Source organism: Caretta caretta, chromosome 11 (assembly GCF_965140235.1).
Source record: "Caretta caretta isolate rCarCar2 chromosome 11, rCarCar1.hap1, whole genome shotgun sequence".
Taxonomy (NCBI): Eukaryota; Metazoa; Chordata; order Testudines; family Cheloniidae; genus Caretta; species Caretta caretta.
The window spans coordinates 29,059,042-29,083,287 of NC_134216.1; positions in this window are offsets into that span (position 1 = coordinate 29,059,042).

A 24,246-nucleotide genomic window follows, 5' to 3' on the forward strand; every position below is an offset into this window, starting at 1 on the left:
CAAGTGGCCATGATGTACATCATAGTGATATTAAGTGTTGGGAAGCCACAGGCTTTGTTACTGTAGAACTAGGAGGTATTGGAGAGGTGCAAATGTTGTGTGGCCTTGTATGCATTGTTGATAGTGGGAGGGGTAGGGAAGTGTGCAGATGGAGAGAAACCTACTTCTCCCCCCTACCCCACAAGACAAAAGAATAGGAGGAAATAAGAAATAGGAGAGCGCTAAATGATGCTCTTCTTGTCTAGAAGAAAGACCTTGGTGTGGAGGTATTCAACTTGATAAGGCTGGAGTGGATACAGGCAAGGGTGAGAGAGAAATGTAGTGGTACCTTCTCTCTAGCACTACTGAAACCAGAATTGCCTGCCCTTGAAATAAAACTAGAGGAGGAGAAAGGATGCACAGAGATTTACATCTCCCACTTATAGTGGGTGACTCCAATGATAAATACGTGGCAATTTCTTATTGCAAATGTTGTTACATGAGCAACAGAATTTTTCTACTGCCCACTCCCCAGTCTTCTTGTCTAGATACAACATCAGTGCAACAGACTTTTCATTCAAGAAAACTGGCAAACTTTCAAGAAAACATGTAAATATTTTGTCCAGAAATGTTGCATAGACTGACCACTTTAAATGCTAGCTGGCTTTCCCAGTTCTTGCTGTACAACTCTCAAGCCTACCCAACATGCTTCTTGTGAAAGCTTTGCCTGCCTCTTTGAATCTCCGACCCCTTCTTGCATCCCTGTGTGGCCTTTGGTCTCATCAGCCCTTTCAAATGCCTCATTGTCACCTTAAAGGCTCGCCACATTTTTGTCCCTGCCTCCATCCTGTCTTTCATCTCCTACTGCCCCCTTGCTTATGATCCAGGCTGTGTCAACTTGCCACCCTTGATTTTCTCTGTCCATTTTTATCATGTTCCAGGGTTAAGACACATCTTCCTTAATGCTTTGAGCTGTGGAACTTCCATGGGCAGATTTACAAATTTTGGACTCATTCAAGTCAATGGAAAAACTCCCATTGACTTCAATGAAGCAGGATTCACTCACTGGGAAAACTGAATGATGGGGTCAGTAAGACCTTGTCCAGATCTTATGTGGCTGAGGAGGCTCCAGAGATTTGACAAGCAGAAGGAATGCAGATATCACAACAGGAGAGGGAGACAGGCCTGCTGCAGCATCAAAGATGCTGTCTACCTTCTTAGCTCATGTTCCCCTGGCCTCCTTCACCAGCCTCCAACAGTACAATATCTTCCTGTTTATATCTTCTATATACAAATCTGAATTTACACCCTGAATGTTTGTTTCAGATGAAAGTAAGGAAGAACAAATGTAGGGTCTGTATGAGAGAAGCAGAAAAGTGGTCAGGGGAATCCTTAGATGTAGTGATGCAGAACCCACAAAAGAATGTTTTACATGTCCTTATAGTGGCACAAGTATATTCATGACACCTCAGGACATCTGAGTTCCCCTCCTCTTGGGTACCAACCTGTGCCTCTGCCTACTTTATTCCCTCCCTCTCAGGATGCTAGCCTGCATAACCCCCCCACCCCAACACACACACATACTTAAGACAACGTCTATGTCTGTGCTTTTCTTCTCCTCCTCTCAGGATACCCCATCCCTAAATCCAGTCCATCTGTGCTCCCCTCCCCCATTTCTCTCCTGAATTGCTGGGGCAGAGTGGGGAGAAATCTTTCAACTCTCTCTATTTCCTCCAGGGGATGGCACAAGTTTTAGGTTATGTTGCCAACCTCCTGCTTTGCCTCCCAGAGAAATGCTAGGCTAGGGAAGATGGAGTTTGAGTTCCGTGCTCAGCTGGCTAATAAGATGGGTGAGCTGTGCAGCTACAGTTTCCCTGTATTGCCCTGTGGTGGGGTGTGCTTACCCCACACTGGGCAGGAAGGGGTTAACTCCACACTCTGGGTAGAGGAAGCCACACCCCCTCGTCTTTGCTGGGCATGCTCCAACTGGAGCACTGAGATACAAGAGAGCAGCTCAGTCTGGGCAGACCACCAAGGAGGGAGAATGCATGTTGCAGGCTCCAGCCCAGGAGCTTCTGAAGCCCCAGACTACGGAAGCATAAATCTGCATAAATTTGCAGCTAGTTTCTTTAAAGGTTCTTTGTTTTATGTTGGTCTGTTAGTTCTGCAATGTTCATATGCAGAAACTTTGTTCTTCTGTCCTTTCTGATACCTGACCACTAACTGGCTGGCTCATTAGAGAGACAAGGTGGGCGAGGCAATATATTTCATTGGACCATCTTCTGTTGGTGAGAGAAACAAGCTTTTGAGCCATACACCATTCTTCCTCAGGAAATGGGACTTGGACTAACCCTCTAAAACTAGTTGTGTAGACAGTGCTTTGAATTTGCGAGCCCTGCCCCTTCCTAGGCTTCAGAGCCTGAGCCCCAGCCTGAGTCACAGCTTCAAAGGGTTGTCTACACAGCTATTTTTAGCGCATTAGTACAAGCCCCGCTAGCCCAAGTCTCTTGACCAGGTCTGGGAAGCTCGCTTCTGCTCACTCCAAAATGCCGTGCAGATGTATCCTACATGACTTAGGAGTCCAAGACCCATTTTCAAAAGTCACTTAGACATTTAGAAGCCTAAATTCCAGTGGATTAGGTTCCTAGGCATCCAAGTGACTGAAAATGGGTCTGTGACTTTGAAAAACCTTTTGACTGTTACCCCAGGTTTTCTTGGTTAATGTTGAGTGCTTCCTAGTTTCAGTGCAGCTGGAAATACTGTAGGAAAAGTAACTTTTGTGAAGTTCATTGCATCTGCTTTCAGCTGAGAAAATTCAAAACCAACTTTTTTCAAATCCTTAAAGGTTTGGGTCAATTCTTACTCTGTCGCTCGTACCCAGTAAAGAAATAAACAAACAACATATATAAGTCTCTTCTTTATAATCAAAGATTAATATGAGGAACTGCATTTATTTTTAAACATAAATTAATATGAATCAGCTATTTCAGTCCACAGTGGGAAGGTGCATGTTTTCTTGGCTCATCCAGGAGTCTCTTTGCCTTGTAATTCTTTTCCATCATTAAACACTGAACACCACTATTCATTGTGAAACTGGTGTCTTTCAGAACAAATAGTATGAGATCACGTAATGAAAGATTGTATCACAATGCGGACTGAGTTAAGATTGCACAGGCAGAGAATTATTAACACCAAATGCATCCGATGAAGTGAGCTGTAGCTCACGAAAGCTTATGCTCAAATAAATTTGTTAGTCTCTAAAGTGCCACAAGTCCTCCTTTTCTTTTAACACCAAAGTGAGACTAGAGCTCATGCTCTTCTCCTGGCATTAGTACTTAAGTCCTGCCAGAATGCTCAAGGGTGCCATTCCAGCACATTTTTGGGGAGAGAGAGGGCATCTTTTATGGTACTTCTGATACTTTGTATTCCTGCACTTCTCAAGTGCAGCACTCACTCACTGCCTGGCCCCCAGTGGATCCTCTACTGCAGCAGCTGCCACTGTCACCCATCTCCTACCCTTCAATCCAGTGCTCTTGCTGTATGCCTACGAGCACAGTCAGTGTGAAGGGTATGTTAGGGAGCTGTGGGGCTGGAGCATATTCAGTGCAGATTGCTAATATCTCTAAACATTCAGTCTCTCCTAATAAGTTCTACTGAGCACATCTGGTGATTTTCAGAGGCTTGTGCCTCAGACAAAGCTGTTATATTTTCATGGGGACATGAAAAAGTCACTCTCTGGCCCAGGATGATTGCCTCTGCCAAATTTTAAATTCCTGCTTCAAGCCAAGGAAGCACTAAAGCTCTGCAAAGACAAGGTTAGGGAAAATATTGAACACTGAATACTACCCAGTTTGCTGTACCTTTCTCTTGGAAATGGCTCAGACGTTTTTGCTGACACTTAAAACAGAACCAAAACAAAATGAAAAATCAGTCTGAGGCCACGAATGAGTAAGGAAAATTTCAGCCCAAATAATTAGTCTGTTCAAATTACAAGCAAATGAAAACATAGCCTTATTATAATGGTAAGTTTTAGGTACCCTTAACTATGGGAGTGGATATTAAGTCTGCCTGTGATACTCTATCACTTATTATTATAATGGGTAACTCAATTCTGCTTCTCCTGACTTCAATAGGAGCAACATCATGCCTCTTGTAGGTGAAAAGCACTGCAGATGTAATGCTTTCCTCTTTTATCAGTACTTTGCCTACAAAACTTGGCGATAACCCAGCAAGTACTGTGACTAATAATTTACTGCTGCCTTGTAAACTGTTCGAAAATTACACATTTCTTTTGCTGAAGTTAACCATGCCACAATCACTAGAAGCTTAAATTAAATAGCATCATCTCTTCCTCAGCCTCACCTAGACAGGTGAAAGTACAGGGGGAATGATTAATCTGATTATCCTGCTATTCCAGAGATATGAGTTAGTGCAGACATCTCAGCTTTTTCATCGCCATGCTCTGAAGCATAAAACCAATCACAAAAGGAGGGAGCTGAATCTTCAGGTGGTAATTCCCAGTAATTAATGCCTTGGGGAGAACTCAGCCCCATAATAGCATAATAACCTGGTAAGTCTGCCAGTGAAGTGGTTTCTTCTCAGTAAATGCAGTTCATTTTTGTCAGTCATTGTCCTGATGGAAAACTGCAGTGTTCCCTTTGATAAAACAGGACTGCTAGAAAAATGGTTCTCCCATGCTCTGCTCTTTTGTTTGTTTGCAGCTACCAAAAATTGGCAAGCCTTTAGATAAGGTATCTGTCTCATGCTGGCTGCTGTATCATTTTTAGTATTTTCTGGAGGTTTACTGTATCTATATAAGGTATGTAATTCTAATAGGCCAAATCCTGAAGCCTTTACTCAGCTTTTACTTTGCTCTTATTCGAGCCAGACTTTCACTGAAGTCAAGTTGAGTTATGGCAGAAAAAGGAATGAGTAAGGTTTCGCTCCATGCTACGCAGAATCTTTCACTGGCTTGAAGTGAAATAGAATATTTGCTCAGCACTTAGCAAACATTGCAACAGCTTGTTGCTGCAAACAACTACCAGTAATTATCCAGGTGCTGAACACAGCTTGCAAATAACATGTTTGCAATAACTGTTAGGTCTATATCCAGGCCTATTATTGCACATCAGATATAGGAGAATTTAAAGATATGTAAAAGGGGTAGAATATCGGACTATCAAATTGTTGTAAATCTTTGTCATGTCATTGTGTTAATGGAATAAACATTGAAATTAGTGTTGAGTGGAAATGTCCATTAAATGTATAGAACCAAAATAAACACTAAAATGTAAAAAAATAGCAATAAGAGAGAGGAAAAACCTTTCAATCATCTAGTTTATCTACTCCCGGTGTAGGATTGCTTTGCAAAGTGTGGTTTTTAGTTTTAAAAGTCCCAGAGGATGAAGGATGAAGCTTCCATCGCTTTTCTTGGGAGATTAGTCCATATTCTAAAAGATCCAGTCCTTCAGACCTTTTCTCTGTTGTTCAGCTTAAAATTTTTCTGTGTTCATTATGCCTCGTTATACTCCTTTTACAACGCTAAATAACTTCTTTCTCCTTGGAAAGTTTACACCGATGAATGGGTTTAGTGATCTGCTGAAGGCACTGCATTGTGAATATAAAGTAAATGATACTTTCTATTTAAGGGGAAAAGTTCACCTCCTATAGTTACTCTGAGCTGTAATGATCTTCCCTCTGGCTGGAAGTGGCTCCCTTCAGACCCACAATGTCACTTTCCAAGTATCAGAAAAAGGAAGGGGAGAAACTGGTGGTGCTCTTCACCCACTGCCAGGGGTTGCCTTTACTGTGCTCCCAGCCCTGCTAGCCTGGAGAAATTGGGAACAAGATAATGATTTAAGCTCTTGTCCCCTGCTTGGCAGCCATTGCAATTAGCCCTTTCTCTCTATTTATTTATTTTTTAAATCTTGTGCTGCATATATCTTTCCTTTCAGATCTTTGTTATGAAAGGAAGCTCTCACTTTTAATCCCTTCTTTTTGAAGTGGGAGAGTTTGAGGCATACTGGAACAACTGATTTCTAAGCCTGGCAACAAGCCACACTTCACATCATCAGGCAAAGTGGGGTGAGTGTACATGCGTGCGCGTTTGTTGGTGTTCTCTCTGTGGGGTTGAAAGCCATCAGCGGTGAGAGCGCATGTCCATGATCATCAAGTGTGGAAAGTTTCCAAATCAGGTCAGCTATTTAGATCATTTTTCATAAGGAACATTTGCTGCTTTGAAGTCCAGCACTCTGGAGGCAGACAGAGAGTGTTCTGGCACATATCAGTACAAACATGACATGACTGACTCAAGTTTTGTTTAGATAAATGTTTGACTCTGGGACCTGGCACACTCTTTTCAGTCTGTAATGGCAAAGATCCATATTGGAGATTATATTAAGATGACATGATAGGAAAGAAGGAAGCTACTGCACATGTCCCATTAGCACTTCTGAAACACCTGCAACTAGGAATGATTTTATTTTAGTTTATTTAACTAAGAAATGTTGTCTGTCAGCCGTATTTGTGGCAGTACATAATGCGAAAGCATGGAAAGCTAGCAAGGGAGATTTCAAGGGAAATAGATTGTTATTTAAGCAAAGCATTTTAAAGTAATGAATCCCAAGGAAAGCTACGTGAAATGCTTTTTAATTTTGAAAGCAGTTTTCCTAGAAAATTAAGACCTGCTCCTGCAAGATCTTACTTACCCATGTAGTCCCACTGGAATCAATTGTACTACACACATGAGTAAGGATTTTTAGGATCTTGACCTCTATTTGTATTAGTAAAGCTGTTTCTGTTCTCTTTGGGAAATAACAAAGCTGGCACCTTCCTCCCTGTTTTTTTGCTTACAGAAGTTTGGTTCTCAGGAAAATTGAAAAGAGTGCAAATGTTAGTTCTCAAAAGTTGTCAAGGTTCCTTCCCCACTCTGAACTTTAGTGTACAGATGTGGGGACCTGCATGAAAGACCCCCAAGCTTATTTTTACCAGCTTAGGTTAAAACTTCCCCAAGGTACAAACTGTTTTACCTTTTGTCCCTGGACCTTATGCTGCCACCACCAAAGTGCCTAACAAAAATAATAGGGGAAGTGCCCACTTCAAAACATCTCTCTTCCCCCTCCCCCCCCAAAAAATATCCCCCCAAGCACTACACCCCCTTTCCTGGGGAAGGCTTGATAAAAATCCTTACCAATTTGCATAGGTGAACACAGACCCAAACCCTTGGATCTTAAGAACAATGAAAAAGCAATCAGGTTCTTAAAAGAGAATTTTAATTAAAGGAAAAAGTAAAAGAAAAACCTCTGTAAAATCAGGAAGGGAAATAACTTGGAGTAGTCAATTCAAAACATAGAGAATCCCTCTAGGCAAAACCTTAAGTTACAAAAAGAGACACAGACAGGAATATACATTCCATTCAGCACAACTTATTTTATCAGCTATTTAAACAAAACAGAATCTAACGCATATCTAACTAGATTGCTTACTAACTCTTTACAGGAGTTCTGACCTGCATTCCTGCTCTGGTCCCAGCAAAAGCATCACACAGACAGAGAGGACCCTTTGTTTCCCCTCACCCCTCCAGCTTTGAAAGTATCTTGTCTCCTCATTGGTCATTTTGGTCAGGTGCCAGCGAAGTTATCTAGCTTCTTAAGCCTTTACAGGTGAAAGGGTTTTTCCTCTGGCCAGGAGGGATTTAAAGGTGTTTACCCTTCCCTTTATATTTATGACCAAAGTTAATTTCTTTTAGTTGTGGGTAGACAAGAGAGTGAACAGTATAGAATCAGATTCTGAAATCCTTACCTTCCATGGGCAATACATTACAATGTAAACATTCCCATTTGTTTCAGCAAGACCATTTGAATAAAGATAGCAGAACCTGGCCTTTAGGATGTTATATGGTATTAACAAAGCATACCTTAAAAAACCCTAACCATTTAAAAAAAAGATGCTGGGGGGTGGTGGTGTAGTGCCCCAAAACAGCTAAAATGAAGGATTTTTAGTCATTGCTTACACTAACAGCAGCACAATCGTCTGCCTAAAATGGAAGCTGTTTCGATAAAGTGCGAGTCTTGTGGGAAAAGTGATCTACTATTGTTCTGAGGATTGTAATGTATTACCCACCTGACTGCAATTTGATTTTTGAGGATCACAAAGAAAGTCCTATACTGCAGATTTTATAAAAGTAAGAGTGAAGAAAAATACCACCTTAACAGAGACTAGTGAAATTAACATTTCCTGACAGAACAGAGATCAAACTACAGATCAGGTCCTTCTCAAATCTTAGCACCCGCCCGGTTGTCTCTTGTCTGCTGCATTACCTCCTGGATGACTGAGGGTATCATGCATATGCAAATTTGTGACATCCAAGAAGCTCCTTCAACATTGCCTCCAGAAAAACTAATAAATATGAACGACCCTATCAACCACAGCACAGTCTTCTTAATTTAACAGGATAAAGGTTTGGTGTTCTCACTAACCATAGAGGTGAAAGAACACTGCATGTGTACATCTTTTATCTAAGCATTCTCTTTGCATGTGCTTGCATTTATTTGTCCTCTCTTTTGTGCAACTTGTACTATTAAGATTATTTTTTTATTTGCACATTATCTATTAGAAAAATCTCAGACTATTTCAATAAACACAAAGCATGGACTCCATGTATACTATTCATCTCGTTCCTCAGAAGGGAAGGAAGATTAGCGCAGGGTAAACAATTCTAGGATGACAACAGGCAGAGTCATATTGTTAATACAAGAGATAAGCATGATTTCTAAGATTAGCTTATTAGTTGGGCACTGTAAATTTTCCTGTTGCTGCTTTAATCCAAATACATTTTGGAATTTATTTTGTTCTCTCACGTAGTCACACTCACCTATCTTAGGGCTAATAATGTAAACCTGGTGTAGAGCACAAGCTCGAACATATTTTTCACAAGTTGTATATGTTGTGATTTAGAATTTTAATTTTAATATAATTATACATTTATAATAATGTTAAAAATTTATATACCCTATATATATACCCTGGTCCATCCCACTAACACCCTATCCATCAATATAACCCTAGAAATGACTATATGCAGGAAATCACCCGGTCACCACAGCCATACTAAAAAAAATCTGTTATCTACAGTTAGGTACTCAGATACCACAAAGTTTGCTCTGAAGAGAGAGCCTGGGATATGTATCCCCTACACGTCCTTAAAACTGCCATCGCTAAACAAGGACACTCCACCAGAGAAGTAAATCACATTATGGAAAGGGCCACACAAATACCCCAGGAGAACCTGCTTCAATACAGAAAAAAGAAACCTACCAACCTCTTTTTCTTTAATGTGACTTTATTCTGTCAGTACAAAGAAGAGTGAACTCTCATGCAACCAGAACAGAGACAGTGGATGACTTGTACTTCCAGGTGGGTGGGAGTACTCTTAGTTGTCACCTACCACCCTATACTGGAATCCATACGGGGTATCATCAAACAATTACAACCATGGTCTTAACAGGGACACTGATTTTATGGCTGATTACAACAATTTGTAACACACCACACTGTCTGCTACCCTTAATTGCCCACTTCAAACCCTTTATGCATAACAATCTAGCCCTCAATTTCCCACTTCATTTCAAGTGACTGACTCCAACATATTGTCCGTCTCCTTTACAATCTGTCTCAACTTGTATTTAGCTCAGACACACTGATTTCCTTTCCCACACTTGAAGAAGAGCTCTCTGTATCTCAAAAGGTTGTACCTTCCAGCAACAGAAGTTGGTCCAATAAAAGATAGGTTTCAGAGTAACAGCCGTGTTAGTCTGTATTCGCAAAAAGAAAAGGAGTACTTGTGGCACCTTAGAGACTAACCAATTTATTTGAGCATGAGCTTTCGTGAGCTACAGCTCACTTCATCGGATGCATCCGTTAGTCTCTAAGGTGCCACAAGTACTCCTTTTCTTTTTGCCAATAAAAGATATTAATTCACCCACCTTGTGTCTCTCATATCCTGGCACCAACATGGCTACAAATGACAGTGCAAATATCTCTTAGGTGCCATTTTAGAAATGAGAATACAATAATGCTTAGTTGGCCTAACACACATGCATTCTGAAAAGGAAAGTAAGTGAAAATATTGCCTAGATTCTACAGCAAAGAAGGAAATGTGCTTCTGCTGGATACTATGGCCAGATCTTCAGCCATAAGGAATCCCTGGCTCATGAGAACACTACCTCACCCAGAACAGTCTGAAACACCAGGGTTATCTTTACTGCTTATGATCCACTGCTCAATGCTTAGGTGGTGTAGAGTTAGAGGTGCTTCATGATGACAGAGATCCGTGGGGATCATAGGCGCTGACTCTGTGGCTGCTCCAGGGCTGGAGCAGCAATGGAAAAATATTAGCAGGTGCTTAGCACCCACTGGCAGCTATGTTCTGCCCGCCCCCCCAGCCTTCTCCCAACACCTCCAGCCCCCTGGTGGACCTGCTGGTCAACTCTTCCCCATCCCTCCCAGCGCCTCCCATCCGCCATGATCAGCTGTTCTGCGGTGTGTGGGAGGCGTGGGGAAGGAGCAGGAATGGGGTGCGCTTGTGGGGGGGATCGGGGGCAGGAAGAGATGGGGTTGGGGTGGACCTGAAGGGGGGGGGTGGGTCAAGCACCCCCAATGTAGAGAGGAAGTCAGTGCGTATGCGTGGGGATAATAATTTTGAGTGCTCTGTGGGACCGGAAGTCTTCCTAGGTCCTTTTCCGCAGAACTGCTGCCTAGCCATTCGGCCCCTAGTCTGTAGCGGTGCATTGGATTCTTCCGTCCTAAGTGCAGGACCCTGCACTTGTCCTTATTGAACCTCATCAGATTTCTTTTGGCCCAATCCTCCAATTTGTCTAGGTCCTTCTGTATCCTATCCCTCCCCTCCAGCGTATCTACCACTCCTCCCAGTTTAGTATCATCCGCAAATTTGCTGAGAGTGCAATCTACACCATCCTCCAGATCATTTATGAAGATATTGAACAAAACCGGCCCCAGGACCGACCCCTGGGGCACTCCACTTGACACCGGTTGCCAACTAGACATGGAGCCATTGATCACTACCCGTTGAGCCCGACAATCTAGCCAGCTTTCTACCCACCTTATAGTGCATTCATCCAGCCCATACTTCCTTAACTTGCTGACAAGAATACTGTGGGAGACTGTGTCAAAAGCTTTGCTAAAGTCAAGAAACAATATATCCACTGCTTTCCCTTCATCCACAGAACCAGTATTCTCATCATAAAAGGCGATTAGATTAGTCAGGCATGACCTTCCCTTGGTGAATCCATGCTGGCTGTTCCTGATCACTTTCCTCTCATGCAAGTGCTTCAGGATTGATTCTTTGAGGACCTGCTCCATGATTTTTCCAGGGACTGAGGTGAGGCTGACTGGCCTGTAGTTCCCAGGATCCTCCTCCTTCCCTTTTTTAAAGATTGGCACTACATGAGCCTTTTTCCAGTAATCCGGGACTTCCCCCGTTCGCCACGAGTTTTCAAAGATAATGGCCAATGGCTCTGCAATCACAGCCGCCAATTCCTTCAGCACTCTCGGATGCAACTCGTCCGGCCCCATGGACTTGTGCACGTCCAGCTTTTCTAAATAGTCCCTAACCACCTCTATCTCCACAGAGGGCTGGCCATCTCTTCCCCATTTTGTGATGCCCAGCGCAGCAGTCTGGGAGCTGACCTTGTTAGTGAAGACAGAGGCAAAAAAAGCATTGAGTACATTAGCTTTTTCCACATCCTCTGTCACTAGGTTGCCTCCCTCATTCAGTAAGGGGCCCACACTTTCCTTGGCTTTCTTCTTGTTGCCAACATACCTGAAGAAACCCTTCTTGTTACTCTTGACATCTCTTGCTAGCTGCAGCTCCAGGTGCGATTTGGCCCTCCTGATATCATTCCTACATGCCCAAGCAATATTTTTATATTCTTCCCTGGTCATATGTCCAACCTTCCACTTCTTGTAAGCTTCTTTTTTATGTTTAAGATCCGCTAGGATTTCACCGTTAAGCCAAGCTGGTCGCCTGCCATATTTACTATTCTTTCAACTCAGCGGGATGGTTTGTCCCTGTAACCTCAACAGGGATTCCTTGAAATACAGCCAGCTCTCCTGGACTCCTTTCCCCTTCATGTTAGTCCTCCAGGGGATCCTGGCCATCCGTTCCCTGAGGGAGTCGAAGTCTGCTTTCCTGAAGTCCAGGGTCCGTATCCTGCTGCTTACCTTTCTCCCCTGCGTCAGGATCCTGAACTCAACCAACTCATGGTCACTGCCTCCCAGATTCCCATCCACTTTTGCTTCCCCCACTAATTCTTCCCGGTTTGTGAGCAGCAGGTCAAGAAAAGCACCCCCCCTAGTTGGCTCCTCTAGCACTTGCGCCAGGAAATTGTCCCCTACGCTTTCCAAAAACTTCCTGGATTGTCTATGCACTGCTGTATTGCTCTCCCAGCAGATATCAGGAAAATTAAAGTCACCCATGAGAATCAGGGCATGCGATCTAGTAGCTTCCGTGAGCTGCCGGAAGAAAGCCTCATCTACCTCATCCCCCTGGTCCGGTGGTCTATAGCAGACTCCCACCACTACATCACTCTTGTTGCACACACTTCTAAACTTAATCCAGAGACACTCAGGTTTTTCTACAGTTTCGTACCGGAGCTCTGAGCAGTCATACTGCTCCCTTACATACAGTGCTACTCCCCCACCTTTTCTGCCCTGCCTGTCCTTCCTGAACAGTTTATAACCATCCATGACAGTACTCCAGTCATGTGAGTTATCCCACCAAGTCTCTGTTATTCCAATCACGTCATAGTTCCTTGACATCACCAGGACCTCCAGTTCTCCCTGCTTGTTTCCAAGGCTTTGTGCATTTGTATATAAGCACTTGAGATAACCTGTTGATCGCCCCTCATTCCCAGTATGAGGCAGGAGCCCTCCCCTCACAGACATTCCTGCCTGTGCTTCCTCCCGGTATCCCGCTTTCCCACTTACCTCAGGGCTTTGGTCTCCTTCCCCCGGTGAACCTAGTTTAAAGGCCTCCTCACTAGGTTAGCCAGCCTGCTGGCAAACAGTAGGAGGAGTTCTACGTGCTACTCAGTCCTTCTGCTCTGTCAGCCTATAGAGTGTCCCATTAATAATTGCTGTTACTGACCAGCACACATTATGTACAAGAAAATTAGTTGTAGCAGGAGTGGAGGGAGAAAAGGAGTCTTCCCAAAGGATACCTTTAAGCCCTTTGCAGACTGGATTTCTTTTTAAAAGATATGCTATAGCTCAACCAGAAGTTGTGGGAATTAATATGGGTCATATCTCCAAGAGGCAAAGCACAGACCTTGCAGCCCATGGGTATGGTGGCTTTATGCCACTTTTTTCCCACCCTCCTGGCCTGTTACAGAGGCTGGAGAGACCCACTCGCCCCACCCCCCATCAGTTATACAGTGCATGGGTGGGGGCAGATTGTTCAATTCAGAGGTCACTATGTGGAGAGGAATGTTCACTACAGTGCCTCTCAACTTTTCTAGACCACTGTACCCCTTTCAAGAGTCTGATTTGTCCAAGTTTCACCTCACTTAAAATCTTACAAAATCAGACATAAAAATACTAAAGTGTCATAGCACACTATTACTGAAAAATTGCTCACTCTCTCATTTTTACCATATAATTATACAATAAATCAATTGGAATATAAATATTGTACTTACATTTCAGTGTATAATATACAGAGCAGTATAAACAAATCATTGTTTATGAAATTTTAGTTTGTACCAACTTTGCTAATGCTTTTTATGTAGCCTGTTGTAAAATTAGGCAAATATCTAGATGAGTTGATGTACCCTCTGAAAGACCTCTGAGTACCCCTGTACATGAACCCCTGTTTGAGAACCACCGCACTACAAGATGGCACATTTTCACGTTGTTGTTCTGAGAAAGATGACAACGCTACTATTGTGTCACTTACTTGTGAAGAAGAGAGAGGATCATGGAAATCATCCTGTGACATGAACTAGTGCAGATAGAATGCTTGGACAGGGAGAAAAAGTTTGCTGTACTTATACTGCTGATATTTACTTTTAGTGTTCAGGCCGGGTGTGTGAGAGAGAAAAATTTGGGATTAGTAAGAGTGTTGGAGTGGTACCTAGAAAAAAGCAAAGGACACAGTTATGGATGCGGGGGTATTTTTTAAATTAACTCTATAATCCAATACCTTTATCTTGTTTGAAATTTTTGCAGATGATGACACACAGAAATGACTCTGGGTTGACTCAGTTCTGAGAAACTACATCAATGAAAATCATAATGTGTATTCTCAGAAAAATTAGGGTAAGAATTACGTTGATTGATGTTGTGGGGAGTGTTCTTCATTGGTCTGCATTGTGAGAGCAATTGAAAATCCATTTATAAGGAACCAGCACACCCTCCATTGCATCTAAGAGTTTTTGCATGACCAAACAGACCTTTGTCAAGAGCATTGAAATGAGCAACAACCTCCGCCTCCAGCCCATTTACTGAACGCTGCCTGAGCAGAAATGCTAGTTCACCTGCTTCTCTCTTCCCAGGTGCAAGACTATCTTATAGCATTAAGGCCTTGAAGAAAAAATGTGCACGAGATTGGGAGGAGATAGTGAAGGGGGCAGTGGAGATCAAAGGGTGTGGAGAGGGGAATGGAGACCATAATGGCGGGATCAGGAAAGCCAAAGCAAGTGACATAACTGGGCAGACAGTTAAGTCAATTAGCAAAGGCAATGTAAACTCAGTGGCTAAATGAGTTAGCCAAATGGCAGCAGCGAGATTAGAGCCAGCAGAATAAATTTACTTGCAGCTGTAAATATTCAAACTGTTTGACTAAATAAAAAAAATGATATAAAGTAGTAATTTCCAAGACAACATTAAAAATGAAGAAAGTGAGGAAGGTTTATTTTCCTTCCCTTTTTCATCATAGATCTTGTCCTTATCCCTATTCCCACTTATATAAAACACTTTTAATGTAATTAGCATCCTTCCACTGGTCTAAAAAGGGTTCCATGTCAAATCTGAAAGTATTTATGCTGATTCTAACAGGAACACAAGTCCTTAGGTCTTTAACTTATGCTGGCAATAAAACAGTTCTGTCTTCCTTCTAATCCAGAGCTATGAGTCAATGTTGCCCATTTCTGAAATTGAGAAGAAGGCGAACCCTTTAGTTTACAGTCCATGAATCCTGCAGCACAAAATGAGTGGTTGAGTTAAATTAGGAGTTAAATGTGCCTATCTAGATAGTAGGGGAATTATATCTTTCCCAAACTTCTGCATATTAACACATTCCCATAAAACATGTCAATATGAAACACCCTGTAATTTATGTTTGTAGCCTAACAGGTAATATGCTTTGATTTACTCTTAATGGCATGAAATAGGAAGTTGGAAGGACATATTGAGTGGGGTCAACAGAGATCAGTTCTGGGTCCAATTCTGTTCAATATCTTCATCAATGATTTAGATAATGGCATACACTTATGAAAGTGAATAATAGTACACTTATAAAGTTTGCGGATGATACTGAGCTGGGTGCGTTGCAAGTGTTTTGGAGGATAGGATTAAAATTCAAAATGATTTGCACAAACTGGAGAAATGGTCAGAAATAAATTGGATGAAATTCAACAAGGACAAATGCAAAGTACTCCACTTAGAAAGGACCAGTTTCACACATACAAAATGGGAAATGACTGCCTGGGAAGGAGTACTGCAGAAAGGGATATGGGGGTCATAGTGGATCACAAACTACATGTGAGTCAATGGTGTAACACTGTTGCAAAAAAAGCAAACATCATTTTGGGATGTTGTAAGCAAGACATGAAAAGTAATTCTTCCACTCTACTCTGCGCTGATTAGGCCTCCAAAGGAGTATTGTGCCCAGTTCTGGGTGCCACATTTCAGGAAAGATGTGGACAAATTGGAGAAAGTCCAGAGAATAGCAACAAAAATGATGAAAGGTCTAGAAAATTTGACCTTTGAGGGAAGACTGAAAAAATTGGGTTTGTTTAGTCTGAAGAAGAGAAGACTGAGGGGGGACAAAACAGTTTTCAAGTACACAAAAGGTTGTTACAAGGAGGCGGGAGAAAAATTGTTCTCCTTAACCTCTGAGGATGGGACAAGAAGCAATGGGCTTAACTTGCAGCAAGGATGGTTTAGGTTGGACATTAGAAAAACTTCCTAACTGTCAGGGTGGTTAAGCACTGGAATAAATTGCCTAGGGAGGTTGTGAAATCTCCATCATAGGAGATTTTTAAGAGTAGGTTGGACAAACACATGTCAAGGATGGTCTAGATAATACTTAGTCCTGCCATGAGTGCAGGGGACTGGACTAGATAACCTTTTGAGGTCCCTTCCAGTCCTATGATTCTATGATTCCACGTTTAGTGAACCTTCCTATAAAACTGAGAAATTGCCATAAAAATATAGTATATACTATTTTCCAAAGTGGCTTAAAAACATTTATATTTACAAGGCAAATAAATAAGAAGAATCCCCATTTCTAATATAGATTGAGCCATCTCTTGAGTTCCTCATGCCTTATTTTGTTAATTTCTAAAGCTGAGTAATAACATGACTTAATTAAAAAGGAGAAAAATGTGGACAGACCTTCAGGTATGGAACTAGGCCCCCCTTTCCTGCAACTGTCCCTTCTAATCAGTTATACATTCTGGTTATCATAGTCTACCACAATACTGCAGCGTCTAGGATTTAACCACTGCATGGGAATGTTTTAAATGCAAACAAAACCCTGCCTTTATTGCAATTTAAAAGAGATTTCTACTAACCTCAGGTTTTGTAAAACTACTTCTACTATACTTTAAATTTTGTGTGTAAATTGACCAGACATCATGGGCGGCTGGTAAACTGGCCACTGGGGGAGGCTAGCCCCTGGCCCCTCCCCTTATGCCCAAAGTCCCACCCCTCCTCCTTTCCTTTTGTTCCCCCTCCCCCACAGGAGCCCAGAGCACTCCCATTGCAGCCCTGGCCCCCTGCCCCAGGCCAATGGAGTGCCCCCAGCCTCAGAGTGTCGGGCAGCGTGGCTTCAGAGGCCCCAGCCCCAGAGCGCCAGGTGCCCAGGAGTGTGGTCCCAGCACCCCGAGTGCCAGGCAAGCAGCATGGCCCCGGCTGCAGCCCCAGCCCCAGCCCCGGGCCATAGAAGAGCAGGAACTGCAGGAGAGGGCCCGAGGATAGCTCATGGGTGGGGCCACAGAAGGTTGGGGGAGGCTGTGCAGATCTTTGGATACCTATTGCCCATGCCAGACAGTGTGTTTTAAATGTGTTTGCCTGGCTATGTATTTTGCAAGGAATAGATGAATATTCTGTACAGTAGTCTTCCTTCTTAGATATCCGGATCCCCAATACCTTAAAAAAAAAAGCCAAAATCCAAAGATATGTCAAAATTCAAATGCCAGTAAGCTGAAGAATATGACTTCCTTTTTTATAAAGGGAGGAAGAGATTTTTTTCACCTTAATTTATTCTTTAATCCCAAACAAATGGCAAACTCCTCTCTAACTTCCAGTACTCTCTTGAGGAACCAAACTAATGTTCAGAGACAGTGCAGAACACTGTGTACACGTAATGCAATAACCTTTCAAACTAAATCCACCCTGATACCTGAGATACCTGGGTCAAATTTTATACTACTGGCTAAAGACTCGATAGCAATAAAAGGGTGACAAGATGAAATTTGCTCAGGTATTTCTTTTCAGGCAAAATGATCATATATATTGATTTTTAAGCTTTCCCATCCACCAAATCAAGTGCTATCTTTAGAGAAGCAGTAGCTGGTTGTGCCTTACTATCCCATAGAGCACATATTAAATAATACAACATTACTAATTTTTATGACGGATAGATATACTAACAGTCTGGACAGAATATTGCTGTCTGCAGTGAGACATGGGAATGAGGTGCAGGGATTGCATACCTACAAATAGTTTGCAAGTTCAGCTTGAAGGGAGTTTGTGAATTTTTGTGTGAGAATGAATTGTACGGACAAAGTTTATTAAAGTTTGTGTTTGAACCTGGTTTTTCCATGGTTCATTCTTACAATAAACCCAGAGAGAAGTTTTGAGTTTGACTAGTTCTTGGCCACTTGCAGAGTTTCACTGGTTTGTTGGTATGGAAAGTAGATTAGACTCCAGTGGTGATGCAGCAGCAGAATTTTGTTCAGAGGGAAACAATTTCCTCTTCTATCACTAGGCTGTAATTATGTGACCCAATCATGTATATAGTAAAAATGAAACAGTTCCCTATAACTGGGGGAGTTATAGAAGGTAATACTGTACCTTCCTCAAGCAGCATTATAAATAACTTTAAGAAAATGGCACTGATTTTTAGTCAAGATTTCACCTCAGAGGATCCCTACTCTGCTCCAGAAGCTGCAATACCCAGAACAGCTCTTCATCAGTGATAGTTACTGAGATTTGGCAATTGTGTAAGAAATAGGGGAGGATCATGGTACGAGTGGAAAAATGAGGCTGAATGTTCTGGGCCCGCTTCCACTGCATCCAGGGGGAATGTGTGTTCCCTCCCCTCAGAGCTGAAACTTTCGCCATGGTGTTTGGAAAAATGAGATGCGCTTTGACGGAAGGTGGCTTCTTCCAGAGCATTTTCTGATAACTAGAAGGATCAGGATGCATTGTTAAGTGGAGGTATGTCTGCAAAAAACGGTCTGGTGAGTGTACAAAGAATAAACTGGCCAAATGCTGCCTTCAGTTATACCTAGGCAACCCCATGAAAATTAGAGTTACAGAAGTACAAGTGAAAGAAGAATTAGCCCAAGTATGTTTTTAAAAACCCTTTGTAGTAGAAAGAACTCTGTTCTAAACTAACTGATCCTGAGAAACAGTACAGGATCTTGGGTAGGAATTCACCAAAGATAAAACCCTAGGCAGTCAGAAATGTTGCCTCTGCTTCTGAAGACCGGAAAACAACTGAGCAGGGGTAGCCAACCATCCTTCGATATATGGAGAGACTTTTCCTATCTCTATTTCCTTCTAGTTGGACAGACATCACTGTCTGGTGTGGCATGGAGACACCTTGGAGAAAGAAATTTCATTTAGGTAGTTTTATGGATTTAAGTTCTGGGATGGTTATTTTTTTCCCTTGTGTCATGAAACTGCAGGAAATGTAATTATTTTAAAACAATTATGGGAGAATTCTTAGCGGTTCCTCATACAATTATGAAACAAAAGGTGGAAAATAATTATGAGGTATCTTGACTATCGCACTTTACAGTCCAGAATTGAGTTAGACAGTACATTTTCTAGTGCTAACCCAGTCTAGTTTTAAATATCTTTAAACATACCCTGTGCATATGTGTGTCATTCTGTATCTGTGCTTTTATGATGTCACTGAAACTCTTTACAATGTACCGGAAACATTATAGCCATAATATGTGGAAAATAAAAATATCTAATGATGATAAGTGTGTACAGGGATGCATGAGCTTCAGATCAAACCATGTTGTCTACTAGAATTGTGCTCTAGATGCACAAAGGCACCTCCAGACAAATGGATGGTGAATATGGCCTGTCGTCATATAATAATTTCAGCTATTCATACAGGGTGCCCCTGGGGCTAGTTGACAGTGTATATCATTGGACTTTGAGAGACTCCCAGGTAATGATCTAGCCCTGTATATTTGTACGTTTGAGCTTTGCAGGAGGTAAATACATAAACTAAAACCATTTTAGGCGCTAGAAAACCTTTTTCCTCTGTATTTCAATGTATTTCAATTCCCTCAGATTGGTGGGATGACCTAAACCATTTCTCAGCAGTAGGTAATAACCCTATGTTAGAAGAAATTGTCTCTAAGTAGGTAGACACAAGCTGTATATTGTATCTTTTAGAGATAAATATAATTGAGAGGAGAGATAAACTAACTCTGAATCACTAAATGCTACAATAATCATTCCCTTAATAAAAGGAAAGATAGAAATCTGAGTAAGATCCAGCATTGTTTATAAGAATTCATCTCTTTTTATTTTTAGTCTAATTATGCTGTTTAGCACAACTCTGCTTTTTTCATCTGAAAATTGTTACACATTTGCGCAGAATGCAGCAAGCATGCACTTTCTTTGTTTATAAGATTGGTTTATTGTTTTTGAAATAACTAAATTGGCTCCCACCATCCCTGAGGATGCTGTTAATCTAAGTTGAAAAGCACTTTGAGTGTACAGCAAAGATGTGTTTATCATCTTTTACATGACAGCATTGTCAAAATCCTGCCTTTGTTTCAGACAGACTCAGCAAAGCTCAGATAAGCGCCAACAAATGTAGAAAGAGGTTTAGCTGTACACATGAAAATTCAGGATAGTGAATCACCTGCTGATTTACAAATATGACTTTTTATAAGAACAGTTTTAATGCAATATGTATGGAATATAGACTTAAACAGTCTGTGCTGTTACTGGTCCATCATTTTAAAGAAGCCTCAACTCAGCCTCTAATTTTTCACCCTTAGTCAATTATTATTGCTAAATAGCATGTGTAAAGGGGAGAATTTAGACATTCTAATTACCTGGTTGTATCTACATATGATTTCCAGCACAAGGTTAGAGGTTGTTTTGGAATATTTGGCCCATTTATGTTAAAATCTTACATATGTAATTATAAAACCAAGAAAATAATGTTCTGTTATATATAATCTGAATTCTAAAAGCCTGACTCCCCCCACTTCCTTTGACACCCTAAAAATGCCATTTATCTTCCTTCCAATTGGTCAACGTTGATAGAAATATCTAATGCGGTACTGTGAGGTAATGTATAAAATATATGATAACAAATGAACAAAGTGCCTGGTCTAGATCTGCCTTTCTCCTCTCATAGTCTCCAGGCTAGATTTCCTCCAGGCAAAACCTATTAATGTTTTCCAGCTCTGCTTGGTACTAAGTGCTGCAAGGTTCTTGTGATGATGCACTATATGAATGTTCACTGAATCTTACTAGCAGCTTCTCCATGCGTGTCTGGAAAGGGGCTGTTTACTGGGTTCCTGTCATAGTCATGTTTAATTTGCAAACAACAAATGGGTTTTCCTGGTGTGCATGCCTTTCAGAACTGATATTAATCCATTCAAATCACAAACAAAACAATTTAAAAATCAATAGCGACTGAGCTACATTAAGGAAAGAAATTTCATTAATGTTAATAATCAGAGGAATTATGGAACCAATCCTCTTTACTGATCTTTAGATCAAAAGAAATTTAGTGTTTCAAGTGTATCAAATATTTTAAACAGATAATTTTGTATTCCTTTATACCTGCATCGTCATTGTACATTGTTGCCTGACCTTTTGTGACATTAACTTTACAGCTATCTGACAACATCTACTTGGCTAGTCAGATGTCTAGACATGAGTTTTTGTTTGTTTGTAGTCCACACTAATGTACTGCATTAAATGAAAAGGTATACATGGTATGGTGCACCTTTTGTATTGAACAACATATGTTGGTAGTGTTTTACCAGTTTTTCTATAGTTGAAGAGACACTTTCACTATAAAGTCTTTCTTTTTTTAGGCACTTGTAACTTTCTAAATACACAGTAACACCTTGCATCTCTCTTGTGTGCCATCTTAAACTGGATATTTCAGGTTGCTAAAATCTTTGTCCCAGAAGACTTGGTAACATTGACTTCAATGGGAGTTCCTGGGTACTAACTGAGGTAAGCAATTGGGCCACTTATGGGAAACTCTAATAATGACCGTCAGCTTAGGTAGATCAAAAAGCATCTACTCTTTTTCTATATTCTGCACTGTTGTTGTATGTTTCATAATATCACCATAATGTAATATTACATTGATGCCACATAATGTATATCAGGATAGTGCAGTTATTTTTTCCTGAAAAATGGTTGTCTGAATGTCCTGAGAGCAGACCTGGAGTGCAGTAAACTCCAACTCCCATTCTTTGTGGTGCAGCTTCAGTAAACAAGTGCAACCTCAATGAACAATTTAGAACCTTTTGGAGTAGAGCAAGTCCCTGCACTTATTCTTCCTTGCCCAAGAAGAACAGTTTAATTAGAAATTTTCCTGTGCCTTGGCTTATAAGGTTAAATGTTCATGTATTGCACTTTCTCTGGCAGGTGGGAAATGGGTCACATGTCTGCCATTTTATTTTTGTGAAAGCAAAAACAGAGATCTTCACCCAGCTCTGAGTGAATGCCATTGTATCAGATGCTCTTAAATTATGTACATAAAATTCAGTGGTAGATTGTCAGACATGTGCATTTTTCTTAGTTCAAAACTGTATCCATGAATCTTTCATTGCAGTACAGCCAGTTTACTTTAAGAATGCCCAAGAGGAGTGAGCAAATGCTGAGATGTCATAATGGAACTGAGCAACAATATCAGTTCAAGAATTGTGCTATCTAAGGAAACTTTAGAAATGCAATTCGCAAGGGTAGCTAGGAGTAATGTGATCAAGTTGAGAAAAGCAAGATTTAGGTCTGAATATCAAGAAAAGCTTGCTAACACTGAGTGAAATATTATGTAATATCCTTCCAATGGAAGTGGTCTGAAACCCCCATCTGGATGACTTAATAATAGCTGGACTTTTCTATTTCCAATTTCAAGTCCGTTTAATAATGATTTTTTTAAATTGTGCCACATGCTGTGGGTGTATCAGATATTAACAACTAAAAAGACAAGTGATGGATACTAAACATCCATATAAGGAATGAGAAGTAAAAGGCTTCAAGGCAGATGCCCATTGGCTACATAGATATCAGGGATTGTGGTAGTTCTGGGTATTGCGGAAGACATTATAAAAGAATGAACAGGTGGAAACTGTGAAAGGAGAAACTAACAACATTTCCTGAATTCAGCAAGGAAGTAGCTGCCGTAGGGGATGATAGAACTCTTGACTACCAAATCTGTGGTATATACCACAATCAGCTATCCTACTATATTCTAGGCTGCACCTGTTACTGCAGGGCAGGTGGGGGGGACCAGAGAACCTGAAGAGGGTCTCTGTAACCTGCGTGATCTCGTGTCTTCATATACAATCTATGATGCTTGGATTTTATATATATGGTACTCTGTATACCAGGGGGTCTTTGTCTAGCCAGAGCAAAAGAGCTTTTATGCTGGCTGGTCCGACCAGCATAAACCACAATAAACTAACGGACCATACACAAACTGCATCTACTCCAGGATCCAGACTGTTATAGAAACTACCTCCAAACAAATGGCATCTTGGATGCTATAAATCTTAAAAATGCCTCCCCACAAAGCAATATGTCCATGCTTGGTCTCTGTGTCATGAATAACTTAAATCATATAAAACGGAAATGATAAATTAGGACCAGTGACATAATTGACTTCAGTAGGAATGAGTAGTCCTCTCATGTTTACATTAAATGCTGTTTGTTGCATGATACAAAGTGTCAGCTATCAGATTAGGCCTTTTTAAAGAAGAGGATTTTAAATGTGATTCATATAAAAGAAAAATTAAACTGGCAGAAACTAGTATAAATGGAAGGTTATATATAAACTATAATGTATGCACCATTTGAATAATTGTAAAGATGGCAATCATGAACAGGGCTGTGTTATGTGTTTTTTCATTTACAGGAGGTTATGTTCATATGCCATTTATTTTCTATACTGCATTTATGGTCTAACTCCTCTAAGTTTGGCTTGAGATTTTTACTTTGATCAAAAATCACCCACGCTAAACTAATAAGGTTTGACTTGTTTCAGGCCAGCTTTGGATGGTGTCTCCCTGACTTGGTTCTTGTACCTAACTAGTGAGGGGTCCACATCCCAGCTGGAGTTTCTGCTTTGTAACAAAATTCAAATGAGTTTCTCCTGCACTGGGGTTTCATAAGGTTCTACTCAGGTTGGTTCATTAATATTAGGGATGGGACATCATACCCTTTTAGTATTCCAATCCAGCAAAATACTTTGGCACATGAATAAGTTTAAGCAAATGAGTAATCCGTTGACATCATGTCAGTTTTTTAAAATATATATCTCAAGCATCAATGTGATTTGGGATAGAACGTTGAAATATGGCACAGAAACAGCCCTCCTTTTGAATGTTCCAGTGAAAATTGTTTTTTATTTGACAGCGTATTAACGTTTCAGTGGGATTAATCAGATGCTTGAAGTTACATATGTGCTTAAAGTCTTTTTCTGGATGAGGGGCTATGCTCTGAAATGAAGTGAAATTGGATAATTGTGTTAAGATACCCTTTGTAAACCATTGGATCACCTTAAATATTTGCTTACCATAA